Here is a 14,246-nt window from a genome sequence, read left to right on the forward strand (position 1 = left end):
GGGCTGATTTTTAGTCCCAGTCCACCACTGGCTACATGACCGTATTATCGCCCATATTGACGCACCTAATTCCTAATCTTCTAACAGATACAACATAAACCGATCCTTCAGCCTCATATGAGCTCTGACACGTTCAAAATTAAACTGTCATCGCTGTCTGAGCTTGCTGCTGTGTGCCCCATCGTGCGTTTACATGCAGATGCTGGGATCCTGAACGGTGCAGCTGGAGCGCTGTGCCCCCAATGACGTCACACGTCATTTGGCGGGACTTGAAGAATCCCCGAGAAGATCCAGAAAATGGTCAACATTGAAGGGCAGATTAATGGTTATCAAAGTACAAATATCCAAAATCAGTTCAGTAACGGTTTTCAAGGGGACAATATTTACTCAAATTGATGGGTTTGGATGATGGGGGAAACTCGTGTCACAGGCTCTTTAAACCGAGCTGTATTGGAAATGCGCCATTAGAGTGGGAGATTCAAAGAGATAGGTACGTTTAATTTAATGTATTGATTCTTATGTTATTATTTTATTCTTGTTTAATTGAATTATGTGTTTATTGACTTCTGTCAGAATATCAAAAGTTATGTGTTACTATTGGGGTTGTATCAGTTTTTCAATCACTTTGTTGCTATATAAAATCAGTTAGATTTGATTTCTATGATAACCATGTCTAAAATGAATTATAAGCATTCTAATAATGTATTATAATCTGCTAGCACTTTATAATTGTAGTTTTAATCACTCATACAAACCAAAATTGCTTTATATCAACAATCACAAAACATAAAATTTCATTTTATAATGAGTTATAAGTAACATAATTATTCATAATTGTTAATCACTGAGTTTACAGTATAAACTCAGCCTATACCCCTGGAAAGTGAAAGGAATACGCAGTACAGAAAGATTATTATTTATTACAACTATGGACATTATAATATAGTGCAAAAAAGTCTATGAGTGACCAGATATGATGAAGTATTATGATAAAAATATAATTTTTAAGGAGTAACCAATTTTAAACATTAAGGTCTGGTTCTGCTGCATACATGTGTTTCCCTTTCAATCTGTCTAGTGTGTGTTATACTGTAAGAGTGCAATACTAAATGTGTGTAGTGCTCTTTAAACAGAGGTAGTGGAGTATAAGGCCTTAGGCTAACGTTACAGTGCATGCTAACAGTGAAATGCTAACCGGAGTGATTGAGCAGCGCCTCATCCTGGCCCTCCTTGGTGGGGGTGATCAGGTCCCAGATGAAGCTCTTGATCTTGTCGTCGCCTTTGTAGTGTCTCAGGCAGTACACCAGCAGAGCCCTGCAAAACAAACATATATATATTTCCATGTTTCTAAGGTTACATTGTTCTGTTGTCTTACATACTGTAATACACTAAGTAAAAAACATCTTATCAATATTTATTTTGTCTTGTATTTACTTTCAGTTCATTTGATATTGAGGTGATCCAGAAGAAAGACAAAGTAATCGCGTTAGATTAATTTTATTTTGTGATGCCAAAATTAGGTTACAGACATTTTCAGTAATTCTAACTTAAAACATGTTTAAAGTGCCTACCCTGTTCTTGCATGACAGCTCTAACCCTGGGATGTGTTTTCTAGTATGACTTTTCACTGTTTCACCCCTGGTAAACATTTCAGAATGTAACTGACTGGAACAGGGTGAGGGACTCAGACTCACGGAGGTCTTGGGGGAGGGAGTTCCAGAGCTTCGAGGCTGCCACAGATGTAGAGTCAAATAATATGAAAAGGATGTTTCCCTTACCTGCAGATCACCTCCATGTCTCCCTCTGCCAGATGCCATTTAAAGCGACCATGGTTAAGAATGTCCTTCCATCGTCCCCATCTGAAACACACAGTAAATAAAGTGGAGCTAAGTAAAAAATAAACTGAGAGACTAAATAGTAGCAATAGATACAGTAAATATATTTTCATTTGTCACATAAAACAAAAAGAGTGAACATTTATTTTCTCTTCAATTCAGCATCTTTGAAGTTTGCTCTGATGTATTTATGTTCATCTTTTTAATGGACTGAGCATCACTGAGGTTTAAGTCTGTAAGATGTGTGTGTTCATATTGTTTAGAGGAATATGAAAAAGAGGCACTTATTATTATGTATTTCACTACATTGTCTTGGAAATGAAAATGTCTGAAAGCAAAGGAATGATACATTTAAATTAAGATCAGGGCTTACGTTTGCTAAGAATGAGTTTTATAATTTGTTGTACTACTATTATTTGTAGTAGTGTGTTATTAATTATCAAGTAATTATTTGAAGATCAATTTCATATTTGGCTTAATAAAGATTGAACATTTCAGTTGAGATGAGTTGTTTGTTATGCTTATAGTCTAGTTCCAGCTCATAGAGTCTGGTTGTGAACCCATAAATGCTGAGTACAGCAAAGTTTTATGTTAGACATGTATAGTCCCCAGCACATAGAAACTGCCGGATGGTAACTTGCATATGTTGGGCAATTTGCACTAAAGGGAAAACCCCCAAAAGCATGAAAGGCCCTCTTTAAACTGCAGCCACAGATTAATTATACCCGAAGATCAGCAGGTTCTTCTCCACCCTGAAGCACTCCGCCCGGAGGTAGCGGCGGGCGCGTTCTCCGAGACGACGAGTCCGACACGGACGCTCCTCCGAGTCGCTGTCCAGCTCCGAGAACTCCATCAGCTCGTCATCCTCGAAGGAGTTGTAGTGACGGGTCTGCTTCCTCACCCGGGGGGTGTCGATCACCAAGGACTCCTGGGAGAGAGAGAAGGAAGTATAAAGGAAACTTTAGAGGAAGCAGATGAGGGGAGATCTGAGGAGGGTTTCATCCTGTATACAGTGTTTACAAGAGAGGAACACCAGAGACACAACACTTTAGCACACACACACACACACACACACACACACACACACACACACACACACACACACACACACACACACACACACACTTTCAGGTAAGGTATGGGGACAGAAGCAGTGCTTTGTGTGCAATCTGCTTCATTCAATAAGGAAGTCCATCTGTTACGAGGGGAAGGAGAGGACATGAGAGGGGAGGAAGAGTGAAGAGGAAGAAGAAAGGAGAGGAGAGGAGAAGAAAAAAATGATAGGGGAAGAGATGAAGAAGAATTGGAGTGGAGAGAAAAGGAGAGTAGTTGAGAGGAAGGAGAAAGGAGATGAGGAAGACAAAAGAAGGTAACGGAAAGAGAGAAAGGGAAGATCAAGAAGTATAAAAGGAACAGAGAGCAGTAAAGGAAAGGAGGGTAGCGCAGATGAGAGGAGAGAAAAGCCAGAATTCCTATATCATCTTTTCTATCCATGCTCTTATGGACTAACCCCAGTTATGAGCTTGGTCTAGCTTCCACATCCCTCCATGTTGGTATGTTCTAACCTGGATCACATCTATGTTCTCTTTAAGCCTTGAATCGCTCCTCATGTTGCTTTCTCCACCCATTGCCCCAGTACTCCTCCTATCCCACTACTACCTTCTTCTTACTTTTGCATGATCCACGAATATCTCCTGTTGAATGGTTACTGTTCACTCTTTTCCTGCTTCACCTTCAGCATCCACCTTTCTTTCTGTCACTCTGCTCCCATTTCCCCTGATTTCTTCTTGCGCTTTCCTTTTCTCTCCTTTTCTTTGAAGATCCTTTCCCTTCTTTGTGTTTCTTCCCTCCTCTCCTGCTTCCTGTTTTACATCTGTTCTCTTCTTCTCTCCTTCTCTCTGTACCTTCTCTGATTTGGAGTCCATCTCCACCTCAGCGATCTTGGCCCATTTCTGCCAGAAGTTGGGGTCGTCCAGAGAGATGTCCGTTCTGTTACCAGAGGAGACGAAGCTGGCCTGAGGGAAGGATAACAGAAGTCAGACTCTGGTTGATGTTATCTGTGTTGTAAGTGATGTTGGAATCCAACCAAACAGGGGCAGACATTAAGGGTAAAATGCCCTCCGGGCCGGTGGAATTGTATTATCACTGGCCCCACCATTGTAACCACTGGCCCGGAGCATTCGTCCAAAATAAATCGACTTATAATGAAGAAAATGAACACATTTGTTGCAATAGTAATTTATGCACTAACTACATTACTACTTGTACAACATTTGAATCATAAGTTCTTCCTCATTTTCCTCAATTGTTCATATTTGGTTTATTAAAATAATGATATTGTGGCCATTGTTAAACAATGTCTGCAATTATTATGAGTATTATTATTATTATTTGTATAATGCACTTTCTGCCTTCCTGTCATTAGGAGTTAGAAATGTAATGGCTATGTAATAGATTAGATTAGAACCTTCATCATCCTAAACTGCTGGGACATTTCCCTATAGCCAATACCTTTATATTGTCTACTCTTCACTTACTTGTCAGCAGGTCGGCATTGATGTACAGAGCCGACAGAAGACCTTGTTTATATTGGCATCATATTGAGAGGTGCAGTGACGCGTCCTAAAACCAGGAAGTAAGCTGCTGATTACTCCACAGGGTTTTGGAAAATAGCTGGAAATAAGGTCGGTGGAAAACAAACCCGTTTGATAAATGCACGTTTTGTTCAGCCGGATAATCTCTACGTTTTGTTACCCTACTTTTATAATTTTCGAATCATGAATCTAATCGATAGATTATAAAAAGGGTTTTAGGACGCGTCACTGCACCACTCTATAGAAGCCAACTCCATCGATCAAGCTGGCTGAAACGTCCTCTCCCTCTTCTTCTCATGCTCCCTGTCAGTCTCCTTTAACTCCTCCGGTGACTTTCTTTTATTTGAAGATTGTTTTTTTGCCCGTACGCTTGGCCGGTTACCGCTGGTATTAAAAACATTTTTGGCGAATGGTTAGGTGGCGCGATACTCTCTAGTGAAGGAGCGCGCTCCCGCTCACGGGAGCCTGCTCGCGCTGCGCTCCGCAGCAAACGGCTGTTTGCTTTTCACCCAACAACGACAACCGACTCACAAAATGCTATGTTGTAGCGTTAATAAAAAAACAATTTAACTAAATTGCTAGTCAAAATACCAATACCACAGGACAATTTTTTTTTTTTAAAGCAATATTTTTAGTGGCCCGAGCGGGCAAGTGGAAAGTACGTTATGCTGGCCCGGGGTGTCTAAATAGTGCTTCCGGGCCAGCGGGCCATTTATAATGTCGAGCCCTGCAGGCCTTCATTCTTTTTAAGCACTTTGTACATGTATCTATGGAAAGTTATTATTTTTGCCGAAAGTCATAATCAGGTAATTTTATCATTCAAAAAGAGCATCCACAGACGGTGTGTGTTACCTGGAACACCGGTCTTGGCGATGGCAGCAGCGGCGTGATCCTGAGTGGAAAAGATGTTACAGCTGGACCACTGAACCTGAGGAGGCAGAAGGGAAGAGGAAAGTGAGTCATCTCAACAACAAATACAAATAGGATTACTGCTATGGTTGTTACTTTTATTTATGTCCCCAAATCCCAGTAGTCTTGTAATGAAAGGGTTTTTGAGGCAGTGAACTTCACCTTGAAAACAGTGTAAGGTCTCTACAATGTCATTCTGTTTGGGGCTGTAACATTCTTATATGGTACAATAACATTTCAGAAAATACCAGTTTTAAAACCAATATCATTTTCATATAAATCAAGTATGACCCTTGAAAAGGGATAAGAACCTAGTTAGAAACATGATGAGATAGCATCCAACTAGTGTGTCATACCTAAAGCTTGTTAGCAGCACTATAGTATGTTACATTAACTGTGAGCTTTTCAAATATGTTCCTATGATTATTGGAAAGGACTAGCCCTACTGTACGTACCATAGATTAGACCCTCCAGAAAAACGTGATTCTGCGTTCGCAGAATTTACCGCATAATCAGCAAAATGGCGCAGATTTTTAAAAGACCGCATATTTATCAAAAGGGCGCATAATCCCAGCATTTTTCCACACAAAGTTGAAAAAAAAAAAAGTTAACTCGTCTTGACGTGAAGTAGTGATGATGATGACGCGACGTCATCAGCTCGCGCATCACAGAAGGTAAACAACACCGTAGAGTGAACGTGTGGAACTCACACGAGAGAGAAAACACCAAGATGAAAAAATCAGATCCATCTCATTTACCGACGAACATTTCTGCTAAAGAACGGGCAAAGCAGTACCCCGATGTCTTTCACAAANAAAAAAAATCGACTAATAATGAAGAAAATTAACACATTTGTTGCAATAGTAATTTATGCACTAACTACATTACTACTTGTACTACAACATTTGAATCATCAGTTCTTCATCATTTTCCTCAATTGTTCATATTTGGTTTATTAAAATAATTATATTGTGGTCATTGTTAAAAAATGTCTGCTATTATTATGAGTATTATTATTTGTATAATGCGCTTTCTGCCTTCCAGGAGTTAGACATGTAATGGCTATGTAGTAGATTAGATTAGAACCTTCATTCTCCTAAACTGCTGGGACATTTCCCTATAGCCAATACCTTTATATTGTCTACTCTTCACTTACTTGTCAGCATAGGTCGGCATTGATGTACAGAGCCGACAGAAGACCTTGTTTATATTGGCATCATATTGAGAGGTGCAGTGACGCGTCCTAAAACCAGGAAGTAAGCTGCTGGTTCCCTCGACAAAAAGCAATGGGATTCCTCCACAGGGTTTTGGAAAATAGCTGGAAATAAGGTCTGTGGAAAACAAACCTGTTTGATAAATGCACGTTTTGTTCAGCCGGTTAATCTCCACATGTCTACCCTACTTTTATAATTTTCGAATCATAAATCTAATCGATAGATTATAAAAGGGTTTTAGGACGCGTCACTGCACCACTAGAAGCCAACTCCATCGATCAAGCTGGCTGAATCTTTCTCTCCCTCTTCTTCTCATGCTCCCTGTCACTGTCCTTTAACTCCTCCGGTGACTTTCTTTTATTTGAAGATAGTTTTTTGCCCGGTGCTTGGCCGGTTACCGCTGGTATTAAAAACATTTTGGCGAATGGTTAGGTGGCGCGATAGTTTGTAGTGAACGGAGGAGGAGCCTGCTCGCGCTGCGCTCCGCAGCAAACAGCCGTTTGCTTTTCACCCAACAACGACAAGCGACTCACGAAACGCTATGTTGTAGCGTTAATAAATTTAACAATTTAACAAAATTGCTTGTCAAAATACCAATACCACAGGAAACATTTATTTTAAAGAATATTTTTAGTGGCCCGAGCGGGCAAGTAGAAAGTACGTTATGCTGGCCCGGGGTGTCTAAATAGTGCTTCCGAGCCAGCGGGCCATTTATAATGTCGAGCCCTGTAAGTGACTGGATCTATTGACTAAACAGCCAAAGGAAACAGGAACTTTTGCAGCGGGGGCTAAAATGACCACCACCTCCCAGCAAATGCTGCGTTTGTTCAAATGCTCTAATTGTACACTGCAGTGATCCATAGGAAGTCAATTGACGAAAGGTTTTACCCTGTATCATTTAATTAGAAGACATTCTTTCCTTCTGTTTTCTCTGAGGGTGTACACTATTAACAGCACATGTACAAATAATGGCTAAACTAATGAATGCAATAAGCAGAAAGAGTCCACATAGGCATTTGTTAAATTGACTAGCTTTCTTGTGAGGAAACAAACCAGGTCATTAGTTTTGATCCCCTTATCCTTTGCAGCATTTTCTCTTACTTGTATTTAACTTTCTCCTCAACATCAGTATCGGGTTCCTGTGTGATGAAGGTCACCAGGTCTTCCATGCACTGTGGTCTCAGCAGGAAGTCAACCAGCTTGTGGTTCTGGGCCTTGCACTCCTGCAGGACGTCGTCCTCGTCCATCACCTCCGTCAGCGTCACATCCTCCTTCTCTAACAGCGTGTCAATGTGGGATGTGGTGTGGAGGTCAAATTTCCAAAACATGTTGGCTATAAAAAACAAAAAAAGAGACACGTTATTTAAATCAAAACAAGGTCAAAATCAGAGGCATAATAGACGAGAATCAGGATTATTTGAAGGATCATCTAACAGCACTTGTGCCTACCTGGGAGTCCAGACGGCGGAGCTCAGGTTAAAAAGAGTTGTGTTCTAGTCTTTGGGAGTTGTGGCCCATTCCAGGCGAGCCGGATGGACAGGCAGGCAGAGAGCGGTGATGGACAGACTGACAAACAGCACACATACAGCAGTTCAACAGCACACACCTGAAAAGACAGAAGAAGATGAAGAATTGTTAAAGCAATGTTCCACTGCTTTTGGGATGGGGGATATGGCAATTTCACTAATTACTGATTAATAACAAAGTCATTTTCACTAGTGTTAATTTAGTTGACTAAAACTATGACGAAATATGTTCGTCAACGACCTTTTTTTCCATGAAGAAAACGAGACGATGACGAGACGGCACCGACGGCAGTAAACAATAACTGCAACGAAATCATCATGCAATATCATTGACGAAAAATGAGGAGACGAAATATTATCAAAGATAACGTTATCTCTGATAGTCAGTTTTTCTCCCAGCGGTTCCATTTCCGGTGCTGCAACTGGGCAGCAGCTGTGTGTCTGTGCTGCGCGCGGCGGTAGATTTGAATTACACCGGGCAGCGGCACACTGTGAACTGTCAGGAAGACTCGGGTCTAACTCATGGTCTAACTAACCTTATTCAACAGAAAATAAAATGGCAACAACAGGGCTTGGGAGCAGTGGTCGCGTTAACCGAATACCCCCCCCCGTCAGCGCGAGTGAGTGACGAGTTGTGTACAGACTCGACGGGTAATAATGGATTATGACGGAAATGTTACGATCCTGTCCGTCAAAATGACAACGAGTGACAACGAAAAAGTCTAAAGCCACCACTGCTTGGGAGAAAGAAACTATGTGATATTTGAGCCCATTTTCACTACAATGAGGCGGAGAAATAAAGCAAATGCATTGTTTTATCAGAAGGGAAGCAATGTGGCCGTAACACAGCTGGTAAAAACATCACAAACCTGACCAGATACTCTCTGCAAAGCTGCATTCTTAATCATTCAACTTGTGTTTTTCATCAAATAAGGACAAGACATAATCTTATTGTGAAATTAAGGTTTTGGCTAGACTAGTTTGACTGAAATGTTCTATATAATCTGATGACTAAAAAAGACTCAACAGTTTTCATTGACAAAAGACTAAAATAATTAGTTTTCTTTGACTAAAATAAGACTAAAATGCTCAGACTTTTAGTCGATTAAAACTTGACTAAATAAAAACAGGATGAAGGTGACTAAATATGACTAAAACTACATTTAAAAATAGCTGACAAAATTAACACTACACTCAACAGCATTTTATGCTACATTATACTCTCACTTTTATTTCAAAGGGAAGTATTTTAATATTTGCACTACAGCTGTAGTAACTATTTACTTATTTGCTTTTAATTAATGATGCATAATGACAATCTGCACAGTGCTCACACATCGGCCCAATTCCAATCCAGCCCCTGCACCCTCTCCATTTTTGCATTTGTATGGAGGGTCCGCCACATTAAGTGCCAATACAAACAAACTAGTGGGTCCACATTGGTCCTGAGTTAAAGGGGCCCTATTTTGCTCATCTTCAGGTTCATATCAGTATGTAGTGTCTCTACTGGGACATGTCTCCATACTTTAATGTTCAGAAAGCTCTTTATTGTTCTCATACTGCCTGTGCTGCAGCACCTCTTTTCACCCTCTGTCTGAAAGCAGAGCCCAGTCTGCTCTGATCGGTTAGCTGGCTGGCTCTGTTTGGATTGGAACCGTTTAGAGAGGTACCGACCCGTAGCCTATCACAGGACAAGGTGGAGCGCGGCGAGGACTAATAGAAGCAGGGGAGGGAGAAATAGGATGTCATTATGTTACAGAAGGAAACAAGAGGGTTTCAGCATGGGGATTGTAGCATTAGCAGACCTGTTACAGCACACACCCGATAACACACGACTACAGGGAAGGAAAACCCAAAAAGCAGAATATGCCCTTTAACCTGTGCCACGACCTGAACAGTGGGACACTGGTTGTCTGTTAGGAAACATGCGTCACAAAATTACATTTAAAATGGCGACGATTGACCAACTTCACGTTTGATATTATAAGTAAAAAGAATTCCTTAGGATCATATATCCAGGTCACGTCTCAGATGCTGTAGGATTTGTTGATTGACGCAATGTATCGAATCCCCCCCCCTGGCAGCTCTGAGAGAGACCACTCGTAACGGAGCAGAGGGAGACGAGACACCGGGCTCGCCAGCGCGGACTTCAGAGAAAGCCCCCTCGAAGCCCCCGGAGAAGCGACGGGCCCGCCTAGAGGCTCGGGGGGCCGCGCGGATTCGGAGATAAAAGAGGAGTGGGGGATTATGTCTCTCAGAAGAACGAATCAAAGAGGCAGTAGGAAGTGCGTGGCTACGACACCCAGACGAGGAAATGGCAGAGCGTTTTCCCGCGTGCCTCTTAGAAGGTTAGGAGGTGGGATTGGGGGGCACGGGGGCAAAGGATTGGGCAGACGTACACAGTTTAGGAAGGTGAGGAGGGGGTAGAGGAGGGAGGCTACTGAATCATGTTTGGACGGTTGCGGAATATTTATTAAGAGTCCTGGGATGGAGTGTGGGAGGTACATGTTTCCGAGGGCTGAGGCCAGGACGAGGAGAGAGGAAGTTACTGAAATTGAAAATCTGTGTTTGAAAACACCTTTTATAGGTGTTCTGTTGGATGTGTGGTATTGAGTTGAGCTCTCGCTGGCTCCTGGGGCCTGCCGTGGTGGGTTTGGTGGAGAGAGAGAAACTATACAAACACAAGAAAACGACTTGTAGGGTGTTGGTCAGAAAACAGAGTTGTTCGAATGTCGAGGTAAGCTGCCGTCTCTCGATGTCACGCCTCGCAGCTCGAAAACATGGACGCCAACATTCCATCAGGGAGCTTAATGAAAAGATCAGCACAAGTGCAAACATGGTCAGGAGCCCTCCGCGGGCCTCTAACATGGCACTGGCGAGGGGTAAAAGTGTGTACGTGCTGCGCCCAATCATTGCCACGTGCGCCGCCGCGAATCGCACCTCCCGCGAGACACAGAGGGAGAGAGGGAAGAACAGAACGCGGCCAGTGCCCCCGCGGGCCGCTGGGGTGGTGAGGCAGAGCTGGTATGTCTTGGATCAGTGGCGGCAGAGGTGATGTCGCGCACCGTGATATGTCCTCGTCGCGCGTCCAGTGTATCTGGCACGAATCCCGACGGGCCCCGGCCTCTAGAGGGCCGTCGCATACATCCGGGGCTGTCGGAAGGGGGAGCGCTGAGGGCGTCCGGCGGAGAGCCCGGGGGTGTGCTTCCGGTGCTGCGTCCGGTTGAGCGAGGGTGCAGCTTCTCCAGAGGCGGCAGGGGGGGGGGGATGTCAGATGGTCAGGAGTCAAATCAACAAATCGAGCAGCTGANTCAGTAGGCTATACATCGCTGTTTTTTTATTTATAACTCATGTATATTCCGGTTGCCCAAAGTCAAAAAAAATGTTTCAGAAACACTTTTTGTTATATTCCATGGAATGCTCTTAACATCCTGATAGCAATGAATATATTAAATGCATTGACAATAAATAGATACAAAAATGTCATCTGTGGAAGCCGTAGTACTGTAAAAAGCACGACCAATCATCTGAGCCGGCCCGGCTAAAGTAACTGGATGGCCTACCTGCCTGTCAGCCTTCCATCTGTGCACAAACTTATCTCGTGCCCTCATTGGTCATGTGCACGTTCGTGTGTGTTGGAGGAGGGGCTCTTTAAGGAAGTAGCAGATTTTTTCCGGCTGTGTATTTTCAAATTCTAGCGCACTCAAGCTGGTTTCTCCAAAATTACCTACCCCACCTTTAAGCGTGTACATATATGTCTATTTGGAGTGCATAACTAAGTGTGTACTAGGCGTATATAAGCACGGAATGTCATTGCTAGAATATGGAATCTTGATTTGTTGAGAAACAAGATGATTGTACTACATTATATTTTAAAATTCTTCTTGAAATTGTTTTGTGTGTGTGTGTTTGAGTAAGTATATCTGGATGCAGCTCAGGGCAACGGCCTGGTTGCTGCTGCTGATGTATCTGCTGTTTTCTAAACCACTGACAGGAGAAAACAAATTCATGTGAACATTAAGATACAGTGCTAGACTCTCTCTTTCTCTCTCCCACACAAACACACACACAAGCGCACATACTCACACACGGACACACATACACACGTTATTTATGTTCACATAAAAAAGAGGATGAACACTGAGAAATGCTACAATGTTTGGACACGTGACTCCTGCTTACAGGAACACCTAATATGCAGGTACAACTATTGATTGATTGATACATTTTATTTCGAACAAGTAAAATAAATAATCACAAAAAAAAAAAAAATGTTGCAGTGCATAGTCATGTAAGAGAAATAAAAACAAAAAATGACATGTACAACAACAACAACAAAAACAACAACAGCATTAGCAACATAAACAGTCCCACATCTAGTGTTCGAAAAGGTGTGAGAAGAAGTATAATTTATTTAATCTCACCCCCTTGTCCCTAAATGATTTATTTATAATCTATAATCTGCAATAATTATCATTATTACGTATAGGGTAATTTGTGGAGCAAAAATTAACAGTGCCGGAGTTTTTGTGAAAAAAGCGGAAACCCATGGTCTCCGGACATAAGTGGAAAAAGTCCAACGTGTGAAATACACCGAAACAAATGTAGGACCTGATTCACAAACTCCCCCTCAAGATCCTGCCTACCACAATTTCTCAATTTCGCCAAGGAGAGATTTATGAACAGCATTATTTTTCCATACTGAAAATAAGTCCCATAACTGCGCGACGCGACCAGGTCATACGAAGCGGTACAAAACACTACCAGCTGTACGATGGCTATAATGGTGGGGAAAGTAGCACTTGCGCGTGGGATTGATCTGATCCCGTGCCGACGAACTCGCTTAGGTGAACTGATTGGCACAGCATCATGGCAATCGCTCTCGCGCATACAAACCTAATCGTTGGGCCGTATTGAGTTCTGTATAGGATCCAGATCCAACGTTGGCTGGAAGCACCGATGTCGGGTCCCCGGAGTCCATTTCGTTCTGAAGTGTGATATATATTATTGAACNCACCGACGGCAGTAAACAATAACTGTAACAAAATCATCATGCAATATCGTTGACGAAAAGTGACGAGACGAAAATGTAGTTTATTAAATAAAAACTTTGCCAAAATCTCTCTTTACTTTCGTTGACGAAAAATGAGGAGACGAAATATTATCAAAGATAACGTTACATCTCACCAGTTCCATTTCTGGTGCTGCGGCTGGGCAGCAGCTGTGTGTCTGTGCTGCACGCGGCGGTACATTTGAATTACACCGTGCAGCGGCATACTGAACTGTCAGAAAGACTCGGGTCTAACTAACCTTATTTAAAATAAAATAAAATGGCAACAACAGGGCTTGGGAGCAGTGGTCGCACTCGCGTTAACCAAATACCCCCGTCAGCGCGAATGAGTGATAAATGATAAACTCGACGGGTAATAATGGATTATGACGGAAATGTTACGATCCTGTCCATCAAAATGACTAACAACGAAAAAAATCTAAAGCCACCACTGCTTGGGAGAAAGAAACAATGCGATGTTTGGGCCCATTTTCGCTACAATGAGGCGGAGAAAAAAAGCGAATGCATTGTTTTATCAGAAGGGAAGCAATGTGGCCATAACACAGCTGGTAAAAAACACCACAAACTTGACCAGATGCTCTCTGCAAAGCTGCATTCTTAATCATTCAACTTGTGTTTTTCAACAAATACGGACAAGATATAATCTTATTGTGAAATAAGTATGACTAAAATAACAAATTATTGGTTTTGGCTATATAATCTGATGAAAAAGACTCAACAGTTTTCATTGACAAAAAGTAGACTAAAATAATTAGTTTTCTTTGACTAAAATAAGACTTTTAGTCGACTAAAACTTGTCTAAATAAAAACAGGATGAAGGTAACTAAATATGACTAAAACTAAAAAGGAAATTTAACACAGGACTAAGACTAAATAAAAAGATAGCTGACGAAATTAACACTAGGTTCAACATATGTTTGAGTTAGCCGGTTGGCCTAATCCAAAACATACGCGCTCTCACTAAGCGGTCCTACGACGCTCGTTATCAAGTGGATCGCTCAAGCCAGCCGTGTCCTATCTAGTTAGGTGCGTTCACATGAAAGGGGTGGTATCTGGAGCATTCGACCAATCACAAACATGGAGAAGCGTACTGACAG

General features: G+C 42.0%; 1 protein-coding gene across 1 annotated transcript in view; it reads right to left on the reverse strand.

Annotated features, from left to right (window-relative positions):
* LOC104949186 (chromodomain-helicase-DNA-binding protein 6-like) overlaps positions 1-14,246 on the reverse strand; it is a 50,038-nt gene that overhangs the window by 35,172 nt on the left and 620 nt on the right. The gene's annotated exons all lie outside the window — the stretch shown is intronic.

Source organism: Notothenia coriiceps, unplaced genomic scaffold, assembly GCF_000735185.1.
Source record: "Notothenia coriiceps isolate Sejong01 unplaced genomic scaffold, NC01 NC01_scaffold00015785, whole genome shotgun sequence".
Taxonomy (NCBI): Eukaryota; Metazoa; Chordata; class Actinopteri; order Perciformes; family Nototheniidae; genus Notothenia; species Notothenia coriiceps.